At 44.9% G+C, this 20582-nt stretch overlaps 1 non-coding gene across 1 annotated transcript; it reads left to right on the top strand.

The window, feature by feature from the left end:
• The first annotated feature begins 20162 nt into the window (after positions 1-20162).
• Positions 20163-20244, top strand: trnas-gcu (transfer RNA serine (anticodon GCU)). The gene has a single exon. It is a non-coding gene; the product is annotated as a tRNA-Ser (tRNA).
• The last annotated feature ends 338 nt before the right edge of the window (positions 20245-20582 follow it).

Here is a 20582-nt window from a genome sequence, read left to right as displayed (position 1 = left end):
GGCTCATGAAAAGGACGCAGGGCAGTTTTGGGGAAAAGATATTTTATTAATAAAGATCATCTTTTGTGGTTTCTGCGATGGTCTTGTGTCAATTTCATCGTACTGATAATCCAGAGACCGAGCAAATAGTCTGGGTACTCGGGCTTGAATCCCATCATGCTAAGATTTTCAAATTTGATTCATCAAACATCTTCAATGAAGAATCTATTGACTTCAATAGATCCATTGACAATTGTTGAAAAAAAATCTGTTTCAAAGATGGCATTTTGCGGTGGAATCGGCTATCCTTTCTTGATCTGGCCTGCATGTGATTTCAGACTCATAGCAGTATGGTTGAGTCTCAACTGCCCTCTGGGCAATTCGGAATGGGTAATAAATTCTGCCTAGCCATAATCGCCCTCATACTAATACAGAAATTTTAAAACAAATGCTCATTAGGTTCAAGCAAATGTTTTGTGCGCAGTTTTGCCAGTCACATTATCGCAGGCATGTGATCACACTGAGAAAATTGCAGGAGATATTTACCGGGATACTGTTTGGGCTGAAGAGTTTCAGTTGTGAAGAAAGACAGGACAGAGTGGACTGTTTGTCGCAGTGCAAAGGAGATGGAGAGAAGACATGATTGAGTTAGTGTATGGACAGGGATGACTGAACGAGTTTCCCACTGATGGAGAGATCGATCAGCACGGGCCACAGATTTAAGGAGAAAGGCAGAACGGTTTGAGAAGATGTGCGGAAAAGCTTTATCAGCCAGCTGGGGGATTGGAATTTGGAATAAACTGTCTGCATTGTTCAGAGCGGCAGAAACCTTTACGACCTGAATAAAAATTCAGATGTGAACTTATGATGCCAAGATATATTAGGCTGTGGGATAAACATTGGGAAATGGGATTCAGTTCATTAAGCAGTTGTTTTTGACAAGTGCGGCCACAATTGGCTGAAGGACCTCCTTTGACACACTTGTCTTCGGTAGTGTCCCCGCCTGTCACAAGGCTCAATTCTACGCTGGGGACAGTGTAAATATTTTAAAACTGTCGCCCCATTCCCAAGTGCGAGTATTGATACTTGTCCTTCCATTCTCGATGGGGCATGTCACAGAAAGGACAGTGCTGCCTGTACCAAGGTGAGGAAGGGTTGCAGCTCTCAGGGAGGCAGAGTTTCAGTGAAAGTGCAAATATGTGATTTCTGCAAACTGCATCTTGTGTTGGAATGAAAACCATTTGACAGAGTTTTTTTTCCGGATTGAAATGTCTACTGGAAGCAGGAAGCTGACGAAGAAACAGGGTAAAAGTATCCAAATATGATTGCAGAAACATTTCCCGCAGCACGAACTGCTGTTCGGTCTGAGGCTTGGTTGATTGGCCAAGTTAAATTGCCCTCTAGTGTCCAGGGAGAGAATTAAGTACGTTAAGTGAATTAGCCATGGGTAACTCGGGGACCAGGTCAGAATTCAGAGGACTCCAGTTTATCGTCCAACAGGTTTATTTGACATCATATAGGGGAGGGATGCCCCTTCTTCAGGTGAAATATAAGGGAATAGGGCGGGGACATAGGTCTGGGTGAGATGCTGTTCAGAAAGTGGAAACTGGATCGATTGACTGAAATGCTATTTCTGCACTGTAAGATTCTATGATTCTATCGGAGAGGATAATGACGGTATTTACTGGGATGTAAAGCCATGACAGACGATGCTGGCGCAGTGTACTGAGGATGAGATTTTATTCACTTGCTTTCTTGGAAAATTTAGAACAATTATCCCTGAACCAAGGAAGACTTATTGGGGTTTTTTCACGTTATGAAATGTTTGGACAGAGTAAATAGGTGGGAAATTTCCTCTTTCAAGTAAGTATAAATCTTAACATCAGGCATTCAAAACCTTTGATAAAACTTTGAAGGACGAAGAAATGATGAGAGCAGAATCGCTGTCACTCCCAGAATCTGTTTTTCAAAGCATTTGGAAGGGTACACTTGGTGACACACAAGGAATAAATTTCACAAGGAGAGACAGTGTGTAGCTAGGTAAAGGAGTATGGATGGGGTTTAGTTGGTTGGAAGCCGCGGGGAAATAATGTCCAAGCTGATTGACTTTAAATGTAAAGGCATTTCGTGAACATGTGCACCTGAATTCGATTCGGTTCCAAAAGTCTGGATTTTAAAAGATTTGTCACAATATTCCACCAAAAGCATTGTAAATGGCCCAGTGGCTCAGTGGTTAGCCTTGTTGCCTCACGACATCACCGTCCCAGGTTCGAGTTGAGCCTCAGGTGGGGTTTGCACATTCCTCCTGTAGGTTTGCTCCAGTTTCCTCCCACCGTCTAAGATGTGACTCCGCCCCAACATTCAACGAACATTTGGTTGATCTGATCGTTTTAAACTCCTTTCTGCTCACCTACCTCGATAAACTTTCATCATCTTTCTGATTAACTATCTGACACAGTCTGAAAGTATCCAACACCTCAAACTCAACAGTGTTTGTTGTAAAAATGGCACAGACTCTCTGGCCCCTGAGCAAAGAAATTAGTCCTCATTTCTGAATTAAATGGGCAATATCTAATTCTGAGATTATGTCATCTGTGCTCTCCTCACAGTATAGGCAAACTACCTGCCTGTATCTCCTCTGTCAAGACCCATGAATATTGAAAGTTTATAATTGTTATTGTGACACCTCCCCTGTCTGAAGCAGAATAATCCCAGTCTAACCAATCGTGCAACGAAGCTCCATTTTATACAGAATTAGCAACACATTTGTAAATCTCCGCTGTCCTTCACAGCGTCCTTACATATTTTGAAGACAGGTGGAGAAATGTTGGCGAGGAAACGGGTTGAAAGTTCAGGCGCAGACGGGAATTGGAACTTAAAATCTGAAAGCGATTGGAATCAGATTGATCCACAGAAGGACCAAATGCAGAAATGATAAATCTGACAAATGAGAGTCTAATCATATCGATTGACATTCAATGGCTTCATTGTAACTGAATTCCTCTGTGTAATCGTCCTGGGAGCTAGTATTTAGGAGAACTGCAACCTCACCGCCCGTACAAAGAAGTTGACGACAAAAGCATGTCCGTCGGTCGACTTTGTTTGATTATTAACTCAACTCTTGTCTCAGTGAAGCCTTCATCTTCCACAAGGCACAGACTCGATGTTTAACAGAACTCTCCATTTGCCTAGGTGGGTGCAGCTTCGATACCACTGAAGGAACTGGGCACCCTCCACGACAATGCAGTCACATAACGTACATTGTTCAGCACTGGAATATTAAATCCCCTTAGCTGCTCAGGCACAATTGCAGCAGAGTGCACCACCTAGAGGATTCACTGGAGTAAGTCATCCAGGCTTTGTTGACAGAACATTCAAAGCTCAAAATCTGTACTGACAATAAGGACAAGGGTGAAGATGCCTGAAACGCCACCATTTACAAATTACCCTCCAAGACACATACCAGCATGACTTGTAGAGGAATCAGTGGGAAATTCATTGAGTGGTGAAGTGGTCTTGATGGGCAAAGAGCTGTACTTCAGCCTTCCATCTTTTATCGTACAATTTTTTAAAATGTTGATTATTGCATTTACCAGACTTCTTATCATTTCTTTAGTTGCTTCCTAAACTGGCGGTTGCTAAAGATTGAATATCATCCTCAGCCTGTGGTCAACAATAGAAAATATCCAAAAACCCTCTCCAACAACTGATCTCCCTGTCCAACAATCTTCAGAGATCTCTGAATGTCCACTCCAAGATCTCTTTGTTCCTGTACACCACTCAGAATCCTCACTGTTATTGTTTCAACTCCCCAAATGCATTACCACTTATTGGTCTGAATTCAATTCCATTCGCCGTTTTTCCCTTCCACCTCATCCCTGCGATCCCTGATATTATTCATCACAGTCAACTACATGAACAATTGTTGCATCATCTGTAAACTTCTACGACAACTAAGATTGAATTATTGATCTACATCAGGAAACAGTGGGACTCCATTGGAAAAAGGCATCCAAACATGGTTCATTGCTGGATGAGATTAAAACCTGTAATAACAACAGAATCGGACCCTTGCTATCATTTGTAAACATAATGGCAACTCTGTAGGTTGGTCTCCTGACTGATTCCTTCTCAAATATGGGAGTGGTGAATGACCTATCCACATTGTGACTGAGCAAGTGAGTTTACATTTCAGCGGTAATGTAATCCCTTCCTACAGACCCCGCCCCCATAGACCTTACTTCATGGCAGCGAGGGTATCCTTTTGTCTATTTAGTTTGGATAATCGGTTGAATCTGAGTCCACGCTGAGACGACTCCGATTTTTTCCCTGTCATCCATGTATCTTTTTTACCCTTCCTTATTCTCCCAAGCAGTGTGGCTATCATAGTCTGAACAGCATTTGTTGTTCATCCTTAACTCTCCTTGAACTGAGTCAGAGGGAATTTATGGGTGAACCGTACTATTGTGGGTCTGGAGTTATATGTTGGCAGGTCTCGTTAATGACGGCAGATTTCCCTTTTGAAGGGACATAAATGAATGGGTTTCCAGCAAATTAGAACGTTTAGTCACTCTTCCTCTGAGCGGGTTTATATTCCAGATTTTATTCATCAAATCTAATTACCAGCAGCTGCCACGCTCCAGTCTCCAAGGGTTGCTGGCCCAAATATCGTCTTTGCATTTGCAGATGACACGAAGATTGTTGGAGTTGCAGACAGCATAGCGGAACGTCAAAGGATGAAGGAGAATGTAGGTAGACAGGAGAGTTGAGTGGAGAAGTGGCAGGTGGAATTGGGTCCAGGTGAATGTGCAGTGATTCATTTTGGGAAGTCTAATTCTCGAGCCAAGTAAACGGAAGATCTTTGGGTAAAGTTGATTAGCAGAGAGATCTGGGAATTCAGGTCCTTCAGATTAGATTAGATTACTTACAGTGTGGAAACAGGCCTTTCGGCCCAACAAGTCGACACCGCCCCGCCGAAGCGCAACCCACCCATACCCCTACATGTACCCCTTACCTAACACGAGGGGCAATTTAGCATAGCCAATTCACCTGACCTGCACATCTTTGGACTGTGGGAGGAAATCGGAGCATCCGGAGCAAACCCATGCAGACACGGGGAGAACGTGCAAACTCAACACAGTCAGTCGACTGAGGCGGGAATTGAACCCGGTTCTCTGGCGCTGTGAGGCAGCAGTGCAAACCACTGTGCCACGGTGCCCCCCACGGTGGCATGATAGCTCCCCCCACACCCCCTCAGGAGGTGCAATCCGGACCCCATCACCCTCTATCTTAAATGTATCTTAGCTCTATCTTGTCTATTATGTGCCGTTCTGCAATTTGCATGATAGCACGGATATGATAGCACTGGAAATGATGTAGGAGAGATTTACTAGGGTATTCTCTTGGTAGAAGAGTTTCAGTTATGAAGAGAAATTGGATAAACTGAAGGCGTTTTTCTTCAAACAGAAGAAATTGGTAGCAAAAATGATTGAGACGTACAAAATAATAAGGAATATGGATGGCGTAGACTGAAATAAACGTTTCTCTTTGATGGTGAGATCGATCACGGGGGGAGGGGTAGGGTGGCATCCATTTAAGAATATAAGAGGAAAGATTTCAGTGAATGTGCCTACAAATGTTTTGAAACAGCGGTTGTTTTAAATTTGGAATCAATGGATGCAAATCTTGGAGAGGCAGAAATCCTCATAACTTCTAGAAGCATTCAGATGTGAATTTGTGATGCCAAGACATACAGGGCTATAGGCCAAGAAATTTAAAAAAAAGAGCTTGGACAGTTAAACGAATGTTAATTTCCAGTATTAACATAGGCGCCTTTTTGCATACAATTCCTGAAAATTACCACTGCCCGTCATTGCGTGAGACCGGGTTCAATTCTCTTCCAGGATGGGCGCTTGCATATTTTGAGGACTCAGTGGGTAGAACTGCGCCTCTCAGCGCCAGAAACCCGCCTTCGATTCCAGACTTGTGTGACTCACTGTGTGGAATTTGCACACTCCTTTTCTCTCTCTCCCGTGTGAGTTTCCTCTGGCTGCTCCGATTCCTTCCCAAAGTGCAAAGGTGTGCAATTCAGGTAAATGGCAAACAAAGTCTGAATGGACTGTAAGTGTTGTAAATCACAGTCAAAAGTCAGAATTGCAGCTGGAGGAAAACAGAATGACCATTTCGGGTCAACAGACTCTTCCTCGGAACTGTTTTTAATTCGCAATGCTAACTCTGATTTCTCTCCACCTGAAGCTGCCTGACTCGCTGAGCTTTTGGAGGAATTTCCATTTTTTTGTAAGTAGATCATAAATGCGGGTTTAGAAAGATAGAGAGGGGGAGTGTGAATCTCTTGCACGGCACAGTGCAGACTCAACTGACCAAATGGTTTCTGTATGCACTGTGTCTAATTCTATTAACTCTGAATCTATACGTTTTTGTCCTTTTTTAAGTCTTTGGTTTTCACATCTCTCCTGTCATGTCAATTGCAGAGCAATCGACGTTTCGGGCATAAGCCACCACCAAACCGTTACCACCTGAGCCTGGAAGATGAACGCCTCATATTCTGCCTTGGAACCCTGAAACCACACGGGATAAATGTGGATTTCAACGGCTTACTCATTTCCCCTCCTCCCACATTATCACAGTCTGAAACATCCAACTCAGCACCACCCTCCGGACGCATTCATCTCTCTCCCTCTGACTTATCACATTTTTTTACATTACATTACATTACATATATTACATTACAGTGTGGAAACAGGCCCTTCGGGCCAACAAGTCCACACCGACCCGCCGAAGCGAAACCCACCCATACCCCTACATTTACCCCTTACCTAACACTACGGGCAATTTAGCATGGCCAATTCACCTGACCCTGCACATCTTTGTGACTGTGGGAGGAAACCGGAGCACCCGGAGGAAACCCACGCAGACACGGGGAGAACGGGCAACCTCCACACAGTCAGTCGCCTGAGGCGGGAATTGAACCCGGGTCTCAGGCGCTGTGAGGCAGCAGTGCTAACCACTGTGCCACCGTGCCGCCCACATTCTCCTCGCCTCCATCCACCATTCGCTTTCCCAGCTACCTTGCAGCCAACTCCAACCCCCTCCCATTTATCTCTCAGTCCCCACTCACAAAACTCATTCCTGATGAAAGACTTATGCCAGAAACGTCGATTCTCCTGCTCCTCGGATGCTGCCTGATCTGCTGTACTTTTCCAGCATGACACTATCGCCATGGCGAAGATAGATGAGCTCAGCTCAGGCTCGTAATCTGAGAGCGGAGAAGGCTGAGTGAGGAAGGGATTAAGGTGCACATTAAGGGGATCAGTATGTGTGATATGAATAAACTTCTTATGGGAAGAGTTAACAACCATGTATCTCCATTAAACGCAAGCGAGAGGATGTTCAGACGAGATATAGGAAGAACGTTTTCACTCTGAGAGTATTGTTTGTTTGGAATTCACTGTTTGAACGTGTAGTAAAACTATGAGTCATCAAAATATTTCAGGAGTATCTAGACGAATACTTGGGATAAAGACCAGGTACTGGAAAGGGGAGTGAAGATAAGCAGATGTCTGATTAAAAATTCGAACACTGTACAGAAAATGCAGAGAATGAAAGCATGGGAAGAGTAAAGGCATGGAAACTACTGGCGATCTGTTACAAAAGTCCGCGAATGCTACACTCGTCAAAAGTTTACTGGGGAGGATGGGGCCATTGTGGCAGGATGGGATAAGAATAGTGGAATGCTCCTACACCAAATAGCAAAGTCAGACTGGACTGAAAGTTTACTATGGCAGACTGAGATAATAACAATTAGTAAAGTCAGACTCGCCTACTAACTACCATCATGGCAGGTTGGGACAAGTCGTGACAAGAAATACTTAGGACCTGACTTTAAATAATAAATTCATAGTAAAGTCAGCCTGCTTCACACATTTGTAGCAGGGTATGACATTAAATATCTAATCAGTAGTTAGTAGAGTCAGCTTGGGAATGGAAAACATTGTGATATATGGGGTAGCTAAATATCGAATCATGACAGATTAGTCTGAGATGGAAGATCATTGTAGCACAGGTGGCAGTATAATACCTAATAGTGACAGTTGAATAATATTAAGGAGAATTAGGAAAAAACAGTGGCAGAAGTAGAAGACAATGGGAACTAACACTATTGGTTTATTGTATAGCTGGAGTGAGGTAATTCTGATTAACACAATTGGGCATTCTGACATGCTAACAAAACATGATTAAAGAAAAGGTATGAAGTGATGGAGTTTAATTCAGATACATGCGAGCTGCTGCATTTTTAGAAAGCAAACCTTAGAAGGACTTATACACTTAATGGTAAGGTCCTAGCATGTGTTGCTGAACAAAGAGAACTTAGATTGCAGGTTCATAGCTCCTTGAAAGTGGAGTCGCAGGTAGATAGGAGAGTGAAGAAGGTGTTTGGTATGCTTTCCTTTATTGGTCAGAGTATTGAGTACAGGGGTTGGGAGATGATGTTGAGGCTGTACAGGGCATTGGTTAAGCCAATGTTGGAATGTGACTTTTTGTGCATTCTTCCTACTTTCCAATTTCAACTGTAATTGAATTTATTCTTGCATACCATTCTTATATTTTCAATATTCATGGAAACTGTGCAACGTGTTCTTGGATGCAGGAATGGTGAAGCTTATTGATTAATGGAAAATGTTTCATGTTACCTATATTAACTTTCAGAAGAAAGTTATTGAAGTTTAATTGATTCGAATTCTGTGCCGATTGAAGCTAATCGAAGGAAAAGCCCTGCGACAGCAAGGTAACACTGTCTGTAAACAATGCAGAAACCAACGGAAACACATTTTTCAATGTAGTCTATTTTTAACATTTTTGTATCACTTTTGTATCCTTTTCGTGAACTTGATGCTTCAATCATCACACGTTCATGCCAGTTTCACCGTGTGTGCATTAGCTGTAATTTCAGAACCAGACGGTTCAGGGAAATGAAGCAGGGTGAGTGACTGAGGTACCAGTGAGGCAGCACATCACCACCAAAGATCCCACAGTGTTGTGGTTCAGTGGTTCATTCATCATGTCTTTATATCCCAGTAAATTTCAACCTGAGAAAGGATGCTGAGTACAATTCAATGCAAGAAAGACTCACTTCTAAGATATGCAATCTTATTACGGACACAGGAAAGGTGGAAGCAATTTCAATTACAGCTGAAAGGATTGGTTGCAACAGAATCGGGTCAAATCCCAGTCACATACTTGACTGTTGTTCTTATAGTTATTTGTTCTCTACGTGTGCTGGAGTAACACAGTGAGGGAGGAATTACTATTGCCAGACATACATAAGGGGGCGTATGAAATGCTGAAGTTGTGAGATCAGAGCAGTTTTTATTGACATAGGTCATCCATTATTCGAATATCAGTCTTAGGAATTAGACAGAGAGCGATTTTGAACGAAATGTGAGCAGGGAAGTTTACCGCATGATGTAACACCAAATTGTGTGGTTACTTTGGTTTTACCTCATTTGTGTGTTTTGCCTCTTTGGGGATTTTGAAGTTATCCCCTCTATACAAAAGTTCCGTGCTTTTGCACCATTATACAAAAGATGCAGTACAATAACACCCAACGCTGTTTCAGTCTACTTGTACAGATATTGACTCCTGGAAACAGCACTGTGCACTCTCCTCGAGTCTGGAAAATAATTTGGTGCATTCCCACTCTTATGGCTCTTATCATTACATCGGCTTCTGTTCTTCACGGAATCCGATTCAGCAGATCTTGTCACTGAGTCATTTCTTTGTATGTGTTCAGATCATGTGAGCAGAATATCACAGTCCATAACCCAGAAGTCAGACCATACTCAGAGAACCAAACTCTGCTCTTGATCTTTTCATGAACACCAGTAAGAAATATCTATGTTCTTCAAAAATTACTGACCTGTTTTTCAGAAGCAAGATAAACAGTCCCAGGTTTCTGCTTCTGTTGTCACACGGACCAAGATTGTAAATGTTGGAACCAGTTGAGACTGTCTGCTCTCCCACATCCATTTTCTCCCCAGGAAGTGTTATCTTGATGGTTTGAATTCGATTCTTCTAAAAAGAAGAATATTTTTATCCATTGATTTCTGGTTTATGGGCCACTAGGCTCCCGCTGGGCCTCTGTGTATCGCACTGACGACAGCAGTTTCCAGCCGTCTTTTGCTTTTTTGTAGCAAGTACCTTCGAGGATGACATCAAAAGATGTCAGCTCTATCAATGGAGGCAGCTCAGTGCGCTGGGCTGGGATAATTTCTGCAGTGTCCTGCGGACCAGATACAGTGCACTTTATCATTCAGATCACACAGTGAGAGCGCTCCAAAAGGCCAATTGGTCACTCGTACCTGCGTCAGCTCGGGAGTTACAAAATATGGGTTAAAGCAGAAACTAGAGATTTGATCAGGTTTCAAGTGTTTACGTGAGGCAGGAAGCAGAAAAAGATAGACTGTGAAGCGATTGGGATCTGACTACAGGTGCAGCACAGAGGAGAGCTTTGAAGTATTGAATTCTGATTGATGGGGCGATCATGCTTTCACTTGGCCATGCTGCAGTAGAAGATAATATGTCAATGTCACTTGGAATTGTGATGTCGCAGGCAAATATCACCGTTACACTGCTGTAAGTTCCTTTTTCCAATGTGACGACAGTCTGTATGTAAAATAGCTTAAATATTTAATCCGTTCTCATAAACAAGTCCATTCCATCTCATTGTATTGTATTGTCTTCTTTCCACTTTACCTGTTATTGTGCCTGCACTGAAGTTGATTTGCTCCTTCTGCATGTCTTTTCCAGTTTGGTTGATATGATGCAGTTGTACTGATCCACCGTCTGACAGAATTTTCCACTTCACTTCAGCCCGCCCTAAATTCGCTATCGGATACCATTCCCGTTGTTTAGGTTTAAGTGCTCGTCTCAGATCCAGCCTGCCCTCACCCAAAATAAATGCAAATCTCAGTCCCACTGTGATCACTGCAATCCGGGAAATCTTCACTCCGAGTTCATTGATTATTCCTAGGAGAAAGTTGGGACTGCAGATGCTGGAGATCAGAGTCGGGAGTGTGGTGCTGGAAAAGCACAGCAGGTCAGTCAGCATCCGAGAAACAGGAGAATCCACGTTTCAGTCATAAGCCCTTCAACAGGAATAATGCTTGTGAGTCGGGAATGAGAGATAAATGGTGGAGGTGTTGGGTTGGGGGGAGGTAGCTGGGAAAGCAATAGTTGGATGAAGATGAGGGAGAAGATGATAGTTCAGAAGGAGCAGAGATGGAATGGGTCCAGAGGGCGGTTCCAAGTTTGAGTCTTGGAACTTGGGGAAAGGGAAATGACGAAACTGTTCAAATTGATACTTATCCTGTGCGGTGACAGAGTCCCAAGGCGGAATATTTGGCGTTCCTCCACCAGGCATTGGGTGGTTGTGGTTTGGTGGTGAACGCAGCCCAGGACCTTTACGTCGTAGACGCAGTGGGGTGAGGAGTTGAAGTGTTCAATCACGGGATGGTGAAATTGGTGGCTGCGAGTGTCCCAGAGATGTTCTCTGAAATGATCTGCAAGGTATCCTGTCTCCCTGATGCAGAGGAGAGAACACTGGGTGCAACGGATGCAGTAGATGACATTGCAAGCGGTATAGGTGAATGTCTAACGGATGTGGAAGGATCCCTTGGGGCCTTGGACGGAGATGAGTGAAGTGGTGTGGGCGCTGGTGTTACCCTTCCTGTGGTGGTAGGAAAAGATTCCAGCAGTGGGGTGTGGGCTTATTCTGGGTTGTAGACCTGACGAGGGTTTCGTGGAGGGAATGGCCTTTTCAGAATGCTGATAGCGGTGAGGAGGGAAGTATATATATGATGGTTGGGTGTGTTTAGAGATGGCAGAAGTGGTGGAGTCTGATGTGTTTTATGCGGGGGTTGGTGGGGTGAAAGTTGAGGACCAAGGGTTTCTGTTCTTGTTGCAGGAGGGGTGGGGTTGAAGGGTGGTGGTGAGTGATGTGGATGAGATGCACTGTAGGGCATCGTCAAACACGTGGGAAGGGAATTTGCGATTATGGATGAAGGAGAACAACTGGGACTTTCTGAGGTGGAATTGGTCATCCTGGGAAAAGATGTGGTGGAGGCAGAGGAATTGGGAATAAGGGATTGCATTTTTACACGAGGTGCGGTGAGAGGAGGTGTAGTATTGATAGCTGTGGGAGTTAGTGGGGTTGTAGTATATGTCTGTCATTAGTGATTCGCTGGAGAAGGTGATGGACAAGTCCATGAAGGGGAGGGAAGTTGCTAAGATGATCCAGGTAAAGTTGAGATCGAGGTGAAACATACTGGTAACTTTGTTGAACTGTTCAACCTCCTCGTGGGAGCACGAAGTGGCGCCAATGCATTTATCAATGTAGTGGAGGCACAAGTGGAGAGCGGTGCCAGTGTAACTGCGAAAGATGGACAATTCCCGATATCTGACAAGCAGGCAGGCATAGCTACGTCACATGCGGGTGCCCATGGTTATCCCTTTGGTTTGGAGGACGTGAGAGGATTGGACGGAAAAGTTGTTGAGGGTGAGGACCAGTTCAGCCAGGTGGATGAGGGTGTCGATGGAAGGGTACTAGTTGGGATGGGGTGAGATGAAGAAACAGAGGGATTGGAGACTTTCATCATGGCAAATGGATGAGTACAGGGACTGGATGTCTAAGGTGAAGATGACGCGTCGGGGGCCGGAGAAAAATAAAACCCTTGGAGGAGATGAAGTGCACAGCTGGTATCACAAACGTAGGTGTGAATTTCCTGGACTGGGGAGACATGAAGGTTTTGAGGTAGGAAGAGATTAATCATATCGGACAGGCGCAGGCTGAGACAACAGGTCTTAGGAAGGAGGTAGAATCGGGCAGTGGGGGGTTCATGGACAATGAGGTTGGAGGCAGTGAATGGGAGATTCCCCAGAGGTGATAAGATTGTGATTGTCTGGGAGATGATGGGAGGTTTGGCTGTGATCGGGCGCAGTCGGACGAGGTGTCAGTGAGGTGGCGCCTGGTTTCAGCAGTGTACCTCAGGAAGTCGCACATGCCTTATTCCTGATGAAGGGCTTATGCCCGAAATGTCGATTCTCCTGCTCCTCGGATGCTGCCTGACCTGCTGTGCTTCTCCAGCATCACACTGCCGACTCATTCATTATTCCACTTTTATTTCACACTGCCAGGTGCTTGCTGCCTGTTTGCCTCTAGAACGCATTGTTCTCATAACCTTGCACAACATCTGCCAATCTCAAACAAAAAGAGAAATTGCTGTAAAACCTCAGCAGGTCTGGCAGCATCTGACGATTGGAAGAGTTATCCTCGAGATGGTATTTGGCTTCAGCGGTGTAGAGGTCAGTGCGCCAGACTACCACTGCACCCCCTATATCTGCTAGCTTGATGGTGAGATTGGGATTGGAGCAGGGGGTTTGGAGGGTTGCGCGTTGTGAGGGTGACAGGTTGGAGTGGGGGAGGGGGTAGACAGGTTGAGGCGGTGAATGTCCCAGTGGCAGTTGGAAATGAAGAGTTCGAGGGCAGGTAATGGGCCAGCGCGGGGTGTCCAGGTGGATGCAGTGTGTTGGAGGTGGGCGAAGGAGTCCTCGGAAGATGGGCGGGAGTCATGAATGTGAAAGTAAGCTCGGAGGTGGAGGCAGCAGAAGAAAGGGTCGACGTCACAGCGTGTATTAAATTCTTTGGTGCATGGACGGAGGGGGATGAAGGTGATAGCTATGCTGAGGACAGATCGTTCGTCCTCAGTGAGGGGAAGGTCTGGATGGATGGATCACAGTTAAAGTTTCAGATCAATGCGCCGTCACCAAACCTCTCTACAGTCAGCCCTGCCTCAGCTGAGGACCACACTCTCTCAGAATTGCAAAGGACCCACTCTGTACTACATCGTCAGGAGAATTCATACTCTCAACAAACAGTATTTCAACCTCATCTCCAATATCAAAAACTGTAAGTACAACAAACCTTTATCAGCCCACGTCCATAACAAGCACTCCTCAAACATTTAGGAAGAATCCCCGGCCTCTGAAACTGCTCAGACGCCATTAGCAATGTGGCTGGTGCAGCAGCAACCCCCCAGGCTGATTGATGATGTCACTTCCGCCCCCCATCATGGCCATTCCCAAAACCACTTCCGCCCCTCACAATTCCTCATGCATCACACGTGACATCCTTCCGCCCCTGACATCATCGCTCTTTGACTTCCGGCACCCCAATTCTGAGAGAGTGTGGTCCTCAGGTGAGGCAGGGCTGACTGCAGAGAGGTTCGGTGACGGCGCATTGATCTGAAATGTTAACTGTGATCCATCCATCCAGACCTTCCCCTCACTGAGGACGAACGATCAGTCCTCAGAAAAGGAATCACCTTCATCCCCCTCCGTCCATGCATCAATGAATTTAATACACGCTGTGACTTCGAACCTTTCTTCTGCTGCCTCCACCTCCGAGCTTACTTTCACAACCAGGACGCCCGCCCACCTTCCGAGGACTCCCTCGCCCACCTCCAGCACACTGCATCCACCTGGACACCCCGCGCTGGCCTATTACCTGCCCTCGAACTCTTCATTTCCAACTGCCACTGGGACATTCACCGCCTCAACCTGTCTACCCTCTCCCCCACTCCAACCTGTAACCCTCACAACGCGCAGCCCTCCAATCCCCCTGCTCCAATCCCAATCTCACCATCAAGCTAGCAGATATAGGGGGTGCAGTGGTAGTCTGGCGCACTGACCTCTACACCGCTGAAGCCAAACACCAACTCGAGGACACCTCTTCCCAAGCCCCCTCGACCATGAACCCACCTCCATCACCAAACCATCATCTCCCAGACCATACAGAACCTCATAACATCAGGAGATCTCCGAAACACAGCTTTCATCCTCATTATCCGGGAACACCTCACTGCCCGTTTCTACCTCCTTCCCAAGATCCACATACCTGACCACCCTGGCCGACCCATTGTCTCAGCATGCCCCTGCCTCACTGAACTCACCTCTACCTGCCTTGTAACCGTCCTATCCTCCTAGTTCAAGAACTCCCCAATTACGTTCGAGATACCAACCAACGCTCTCCACTTCCTCCAAGACTTCCGTTTCCCCGGCCACCATCGCCTCATCTTCACCATGGATATCCAATTCCTCTACACCTCCTTCCACCATGACCAGGGCCTCCAAGCCCTCCGTTTCTTCCTCTCCTAACGCCCCCAACAGTATCCTTCCACCGACACTCTCATTCGTTTGGCCGAACTGGTCCTCACCCTTAACAATTTCTCCTTCGAATCCTCCCACTTCCTCCAGATCAAAGGGGTAGCCATGGGCACACGTATGGGCTCCAGCCATGCTTGTCTCTTTGTTGGCTACGGAGAACAGTCGATCTTCCGTCATTACACCAGCACCACTTCTTCTGCTACATCGATGACTGCTTTGGCGCCACCTCGTGCTCCCGCGAGGAGGTTGAGCAATTCGTCAACTTCACCAACACATTCCACCCTGCCCTTAAATTTACCTGGACCATCTCTGACCTCTCCATCTCCATTAATGACGACCGACTTGACACTGATATATTTTACAAACCCACCGACACCCACAGCTCTCTGGATTACAACTCTTCCCACCCTACCTCTTGCAAAAATGCCATCCCGCATTCCCAATTCCTCCACCTCAGCTGTATCTGCTCCCAGGAGGACCAGTTCCACCACAGAACACATCAGATTGCCTCCTTCTTTTGAAACTGCAATTTCCCTTCAGACATGGTTAAAGATGCCCTCCAACGCATCTCGTCGACATCTCGCACCTCCGCACTCAGACCCCACCCCTCCAACCGTAACAAGGACAGAACGCCCCTGGTGCTCACCTTCCACCGCACCAACCGTCGCATAAACCAAATGATCCGCCGACATTTCTGCCACCTCCAAACAGACATCACTACCAGGGATATATTTCCCTCACCACCCCTTTCCCCGTTCCGCAAAGACCGTTCACTCCGAGACTAACTGGTCAGGTCCACGCCCCTACAACCCACCCTCCCATCCTGGCACCTTGCCCTGCCACCGCAGGAACTGCAAAACCTGCGCCCACACATACTCCCTCACCTCTATCCAAGACCCAAAAGGAGCCTTGCACATCCATCAAAGCTTTACCTGCACATCCACTAATATCATTTATTTTATCCGTTGGTCCCGATGCAGTCTCCCCCTGATTGGGGAGACTGGACGCCTCCGAGCAGAGCGCTTTAGGGAACAGCTCCGGGACACCAGCACCAATCAACCCGACTACCCTGTGGCCCAACATTTCAACTCTCCCTCCCACTCTGCCGAGGATATGGAGGTCCTGGGCCACCTTCACTGTCGCTCCGTCACCACCAGACGCCTGAAGGAAGAACGCCACATCTTCTGCCTCGGAACACTTCAGCCCCAGAGCATCAATGTGTATTTCAACAATTTCCTAATTTCCCCTTCCCCCACCTCACCCCAGTCCCAAACTTCCAGCTCAGCACTGTCCCTGTGACTTGTCCTGTCTTGTCCTACCTGCCTATCTTATTTTCCACCTATCCACTCCACCCTCCCCGTTCCCCCGACCTATCACCTTCATCTCCTCCCCCCTCCCAATTGTACTCTATACTACTTTCTCCCAATCCCCACCCTCCTCTAGCTTATCTCTCCACTCTTCAGGCTCTCTGCCTTTATTCCTGATGAAGGGCTTTTGTCCGAAACGTCGATTTAACTGCTCCTTGGATGCTGCTTGAACTGCTGTGCTCTTCCATCACGAATCCACTTTCAGATCCATTGGTCTGTCCCTCCACAGATCTGTCCGAAATACTGAACTTTTCCAGCAACTTCTGTATTTGTTTGATTTTCAACATCGGCGATTCTTTCGTTTTTTTTCTTATTTTCTACCAATATGATTTGGCTAAAGATAATGTTGAATATTTTGAATTTGACTGCGATAGAATAGCCAGATTTCAAAAGCCCGCTACTGCTACTTGGTTCACGTGACCAATGCCTTTCCACTAGATCACTGCGCCCTACAGCTGCACTGCAGATAAATTAAAAAAATTATGATATTCTCTCGGTTTGGTAATCAGGAGCGAGATTGTTTGAAATGTTGAAAAGGTAAGATATGCTGATAAAATACAGTATATTAAGTGGGGAACCATAAGGGAAAGAGAGAACAGTAAAAGATAGTGTTCTGGCAAAATTTAAATTGTCATTGCACACGATTCAGAAAATGCTGGAATTCACAAACATACCATAATGTGGAATGTACGTTTCAGGACAAGCAAAGCAAGCAGATTGCAAAATCTTAGTCTGAAAGTTTTGCAACGTCAGTTTTAGTTTAGATGAATGCACGCATGGGTTTCAGTGCTGTAATGATCTCATAATCTGTAGAAGGAAATCCTTGCCTTCGAGGATACGTGTGGAATGTTCACTGATTCATCCCAGTAATGGCAGGACTGTCCTCTGGAAGCATATGAGTACAATTATTCAATGCTCCATGGAGTTTCGAATAAGAGGTGAAGGGCATGTCTACATTCACAAATTAATCATTCAGTGGAACTCAATACAAGGACACATGAAGTGATAAACAAAGTGGGCAAGAACACGGAAATATGATACACAATAGCTACGACAATTTCTATGTGCAAATTGTTGATTTCAGACCCACGGTGGCTTTTGGTAATGATATTTACTGTCCAGAACCAGTCTGCACTGGAATGACTCGAGCCCTACTGCGATGTATTTGAACTTCAGTTACCTTTAGAAATAGCTGGCACTCACTCAGATCATGGAGATTTAGAGAAATCAAATTTAAAGCAAATAGTTCATCTTGAAACTGTGAAATCTTTAGGTCACCGTCAGTGGGAGCCTTGTGTGTAATCCTTGTCCTTATTCTCCAACAAAGACATGTGAAGAGGTTAGGAAGGGCACAGACACTGCTTACCGAATAGCCAGATATTAGGAAGCCCAGGGATGGGGTTTACTGAGACATAAAAACATCAGAAAGGATATAAATGATTTCATTCGCATTATGGACAGAATGAAGGAGTTTATTCACGACATGTGGAAATGCTGGACCAGAAACACTCAAGTTTAAAAGTAAACAAAAGAGATTTTCTCATAACGTGTGGTTTGAAGTGACTAAATTCGGGACATTCCGTCTTTCAAGTGAATCAACGACTTTAGTTGGAGCTTCAAAACCATTAGGGAATGATTGTGAAAAGATTGGATGAGAGTTTCTTCCACTCAATAAAGTCGCTGAATTCCTGAATGACTTTCTGGAAATAAAACGTAGATTTATGATTTCATCGTGTTTTAAAAATACACGAACAAACATACAAGGAGGAATTTACCATTGAAAGAAAGGAAAAGTGTGGGTGTGGATTAATTTCGATTTGATTGTTTTCAGACACAAAGACATTTCATGAACACGTTCAGCTGAAGAAAATTGAGTATAAAAAGTTTCTGGATTTGAAAGATACAGCATATTATTCAAGGTGAAGCATTGTAAATGGGGCTGATGTCTTAAAATAACTGCAGACAGAAGTTACATCCTAATGAGTGGCAATTGAATCGTCACTTGGAGACGCAACACCTACTTTAAAGATTTGACCACATTCAAATGAAGTTAGGTGTATTTCACGCTTTCTTATATCCACCACCAAGTCTACTCTGTCTTTTTTGTATTTTTAACCCACTGTACTGCTCTGCAGCACACCATTCCAGCTGAAAGATGCTCAGACTAAAAGTGAGTACAATATTCCGACGGCCCCATGCGATCAGTCTTTTTTTTTATTATTACATTGCGGGTTTGCAACAAACTACATAACATGAAAACAGATCAACATCTATTTTCCCAGAATTTACCGCAGTGCAAATGGGAAACTTTATCCGTCTGCCGAAAAATCACCTTCGGCTCTCCCTCCACACATGATTCTTCACGTTTTAAGTATTCGCAGTATGTTTGTTGATCAAGGTGTCATTATCCTGAAAAGGTCGTTTCTCAATCCACAAAAACTGGTACTTTCCCATAAACGTGACATTGCTCAATATCACCTTCTACCCGTACCCCTCAACACGTCAAATTGAAGCTGCTCCATGTGAGGCTCAAACCTAAAACTTCGGCAGAGCACAGCCCACTATACTGGCACAGAGATACCGTACACTGGTCACCTGCAGCACTGGAGCAACATATTATTGCTTACCTCCACATTCCTGGTTGTACATTAACGGTTGGGAAACCGAGTTTCTCTGATTCCGTGTTTGGTCACTGCGATTATACGATCATCCTCACCAGTGGTTCTGACCCCGTGTGAGGCAAGTGGTGAGCTACTCATTGCAAAGATGTAAAAATGTGCAACTGTAACTTTTGCCTTCACTAATCCATGAGCCTTTTATTTTGTTTTTCATCTGTAGAAATTTTAAAACCTTCATCTTGAACAGACTCAATAACAGATCTCCATTGTGTCTCTGGCATCAAATTCCAAAATGTAAACCCCTTCTGAATTCTTCCACCGCAGTCCACTGTTTGGGAAGTTTTCCTGTTCAGGGGAATGCACTTGCCAGTGTGTCAAATGCTGCTCCCAGCATTCGCTCTGGCACTGCACTCAATTTCCTTCTGACACTTGCTCACTGCGTTGCTGTGATCATACAGTGACTTGGTGTCACACAGCCAGGGAAATGATACAGATCAAGGTTTTTGCATTGTTGAATTCAATTGTCAGTTTAGCCTTATTTAAGATTTCAGATTTGCCTGTCCTGTACACAAGTGCGTGTCAAAAATATCTGAGTGGAAGAAAGGTGTTCTGAATAATGACATTGAGCACTATGCACTCTCCTCCAGTCTGGAAAACAATTCCTCACAGACAACTTTACACCTCCTGCTGTCACGGGCACTTCAGTCCGTTGGCTTCAAATCTTCACAGATTTCAACAGACATTGTTACATCGTCATTTCTTCATTTTTGTTCAGATCACTGTGAGCAGAGTGTCACATTGGGAGTCTGTTTGCCCCACAACTCAGAGGTAAGACGATACTATTGGAACCGTCCTGTACTATTTATCATTTCACCAAAACCATGTAGAAATATCTGCTGCTCAGCATAATTTACGCAATTCATTTATTCATAAGGTCAAATGTGCTCGCGATTTATGTGACGAGGTGGCCGAGAGGTTAAGGCGATGGACTGCTAATCCATTGTGTTCTGCACGCGTGGGTTCGAATCCCACTCTCGTCGTTGTTGTCAGCGATTTTCAATTGTGCTATCTTTGGATGATCACAGCTGTCCAATGGTCTGTTTATATGCATCGACACTATAATAAAATCTCAAAGAATAATTTGAGTCTGTTGCCTAAACTGCATTGAAATGTAGATTGAATTGGGACAATGAACAGGAACGCGATTGTCTTTTACAAGTCAAGTTGCTGTGAACTTTTATCGTATGAAAGAGATCCATGAGAACCAAATAACGAGAGATGCGAAGTGCATGTTGATGCATACGATTCTTAATGAGTGTTTTGTCAGATGAAATTTGTAGCAGTTGGGGAGAAGTGATTCGTCTTGGTGAAAAGAGCA

Source organism: Chiloscyllium plagiosum, unplaced genomic scaffold (assembly GCF_037043375.1).
Source record: "Chiloscyllium plagiosum isolate Xiang-an unplaced genomic scaffold, Cpla_swu_hap1 HiC_scaffold_47, whole genome shotgun sequence".
Lineage (NCBI taxonomy): Eukaryota > Metazoa > Chordata > Chondrichthyes > Orectolobiformes > Hemiscylliidae > Chiloscyllium > Chiloscyllium plagiosum.
Note: the sequence above shows the minus strand (reverse complement) of the source record. Positions and strands in the feature narration are given on the sequence as shown.